We start from the raw sequence: 3,037 nt of genomic DNA, 5'->3' as shown, positions 1-3,037 counted from the left end.
TTCTTCTTGTAGAAGAAAAAGACACTGTTCATAACTGTTAATCAACGAGACTCATTTCAAATGTGTGTATTTCCTTCTAGTCTTTTTCCATTTGTATATCTATTTTTGTCATCATATCTTCTTTTTTCACTTATGCATGCAATTATGAGGTTCTAAATGTTTTCAATCCCCCGGGAGATAGTGGGGGTGTTTTTAGGATCAAATGGTAATTGCCTTTGAACTTGAATGTGTTCAAAAGCAAGTACAAAAGCATTAGAGACATAAAAGAGCATAATGTATTCAGGGAACAGTGAAAAGGACAGTCTTTCTGAGGCGCGGGTTCTACGTGGGCAGGAATAGGAGAAGATGATGCCAAACAGGTAATTTGGGCCAAACAGGTTGAGAAAGGTCAGGAACATCACTTGAAGGAATGTGATTTCATCTTAGAAGGAGTGCTTGCAGAGGATTTTCTTTTTATTTTATTTTTTAATTATTTATTTTTTAGTGTACAAGCTATCTGTTATCAGACAACGCCTACAGATTTATTTCTTCTTGGGCACACCCACAGTGCGGCCTCAGTGGCCAGTGGTCATGGTGTGCTGGCCTCGAACACAAAGTCCCCAGAAATGGCACAACCCTCTGTGGGCCCAAATTTTCTTCAGTCGCTCCAAGTCTTCATGGAGCTTGTTGTCCAGACCATTGGCCAGGACCTGACTGTATTTCCCATCCTTCATGTCCTTCTGTCTAAGAACAAGTCTGGGATCTTGTACTGGCATGGATTTTGCATAATGGTGATTCCACGTTCCACCTCATCCTCAGTGTGCTCTCCTGCCCTCTTGGTGAGGTTGGTGTCTGCTTTCCTCAACACCACGTGAGCATATCTTTGCCCCATATCCTTAATTGCAGTGATGGCAAAGGCTATTTTCCACTGCCCATTGATATTGGTGTTGAGTACTTGCAAAATGTGCTGGAACTTCTCAGGGATCAGTAGAGACATGGCGGTAGCTCCAGCAGCGGTGTGTAGGCTTCTAGTGGAAAAAAAAAAAGAGAGAATTTTAAAAAGAAGCCTGTCATGCCTAGGTTTGCATTTCAGAACAGCCATCTCGGTGTAGACAATGGAACGATAGAGCAAGAGATTGGAGATGGCAGGAAGACCAGTTATGAGACAAGTTGCAGTAATCCAGCAGAAGGCCATGGCAGTGGGGATGCATCCCTGCAAAGCGATGGGAGTTCAAGGATTTTGAAGCCCTGCCGTAGGGCCTCCTGGTGCCATGGGCCCAAGGTCTGAAGGATTCCATCTAAGTCTCATGCTCTCTTAAAGAGCACACATCTCCCATAAAGCCCCTCTCATTCATCCAGCATCCACCCCCAGCTGGCTGTACGCTCCCTACAGTAAAGCTAATCATTTGACTTTGTACTCAGGGCTTTCATTCTCAAATTGTTTTGAACATTTGTGGGGCAAATATGTATGGAGCAGGCAGAGAGCTGGGCTGGAGAGCATTGGAGCTGGGAGTGTTCAGCATATACGGAGAGGCAAATCAAGCCAGTTCCTTGCTGCTGAGAGAATGTCCCACTGCCACCATGCCCAGCATGTGGAGGCTCATTGGAATCTGCTTTAACTCTTTTCTTCCTAATGAAACGACTTTCTCCTCAAGAGCAGAGATGTGTCTACTCCTTTTTGTAGCTCCCACGGAGTGAAGCATTCAGCTAGACACGTACTAGATGCTCTGCAGGCATCAGACTTGGAGCAGAGGAGACTTCGAACACTGTTGGATCTCTTCCCATCCATCTTCTCTTCCTGCAATGCTGCCAACTCCAGCCCGCCCTGAGGAGGCTCAGGGTAAGTAGGAATGGTTTAGGTCTTTTGGGAGTCTGTGATATTCACAGATGTGCCCTCAGACTTCTCCTAGGAGGATAATGAGTAGGTGAACCCCACTCGGAGGGGTTAAGGACAAGATGCCATTAAGGACAAGATGCCAGTGAAGTGCCAGACCCTGGCCTCCCAGGGTAAGAACAGCGTTCCTTCCCATAGACCCTCTGAACTCGGACTGGAGAGCCAGCGGTCAGATTTGTGTTTCTGTTTCTCTTTCCTGCTGAAAGCCCAGTAGTAAATGGAGCTGTGTACAGACTTACTTCAGCTGCTTTAGAGGCTTTGGTGTCTCTGTTCTCTGATCTTCTAGGCCAGGAGATTTCCTGCCAGGCTCCACTGGAGATGACTTGAGATTCCCATTCTGTCTGGAAGGTCAAAACCAGTTGTTTCTTGCAGCTGAGAGAGTTTCTCAGCCTTGCTCCCACGCCCACTCCCCTTCCCTTCCTCCAGCCCTTCTTGGAAATCACATCGGGCCCTGTGGAGATATTCTTGGTACCATTAATTGGAACGGAACTCTGGGACAACACTGTGTCCCCAGCACAAATAGCTAAGTCTCCTTTCTTTTTCCAAAACCAGAGATTCCCAATTTCAAACCAGACATGATTGCCCAGCTAGAGCCGACAGAGGAATCATGAATGCTGGAAAGAGAAGTGCCACAAGGCTCCTGTCCAGGTGAGTGAGCGAAAGCCAGGGAAGTCCATGTCCTTCTGGTCAGTGAAAGAGTGTATGGCCTCTTCCAATTTCCGGTAGTGAGAGCAATTTTCTATTCATTTCATATCCTCCATGGGAAGCACTCATACCCGATCCATTCATAGAAAGTGGAAAGTGACCATCTGAAGGCTCTGGGTTGAACTGAGGTTTGCAATTCCAGTTCCAGGGAGAAAACAAACATTTTAAGAATTCTAAATGTTGTGTGGGCTTTTTGTTGGCCTCTGGTACCTACCCACATTCACCATTTATAATTTTGTGTGAGATATTCCCAATTACATTCGCCTTCACAGGACAGTTACATTCCAGTTGAAAGAATAGCATGTTTAATAATGGCAGCTTAACCGCAAATGAAAAGGCAGAGGAGGGCGACACGGGGAACAATTTGTTGTGTTTGTGTTTTTAAAAGACATTCATTCATTTAACAAATAGATCTTTGATCCAATGAGATTTGCTTCATTACAAAGTGTTTACAGTGAG

At 45.5% G+C, this 3,037-nt stretch overlaps 1 pseudogene across 1 annotated transcript; it reads right to left on the bottom strand.

Moving 5' to 3' along the window:
- Positions 1-521: 521 nt before the first annotated feature.
- Positions 522-1,010, bottom strand: LOC120614227 (40S ribosomal protein S18-like; annotated as a pseudogene). Its single transcript, XR_005655890.1, has one exon. The product of XR_005655890.1 is annotated as a 40S ribosomal protein S18-like (transcript).
- Positions 1,011-3,037: the final 2,027 nt, after the last annotated feature.

The sequence above is a fragment of the Pteropus medius genome, unplaced genomic scaffold (assembly GCF_902729225.1).
Source record: "Pteropus medius unplaced genomic scaffold, Ma_sr-lr_union100, whole genome shotgun sequence".
In the NCBI taxonomy this organism is placed as follows: domain Eukaryota; kingdom Metazoa; phylum Chordata; class Mammalia; order Chiroptera; family Pteropodidae; genus Pteropus; species Pteropus medius.
Note: the sequence above shows the minus strand (reverse complement) of the source record. Positions and strands in the feature narration are given on the sequence as shown.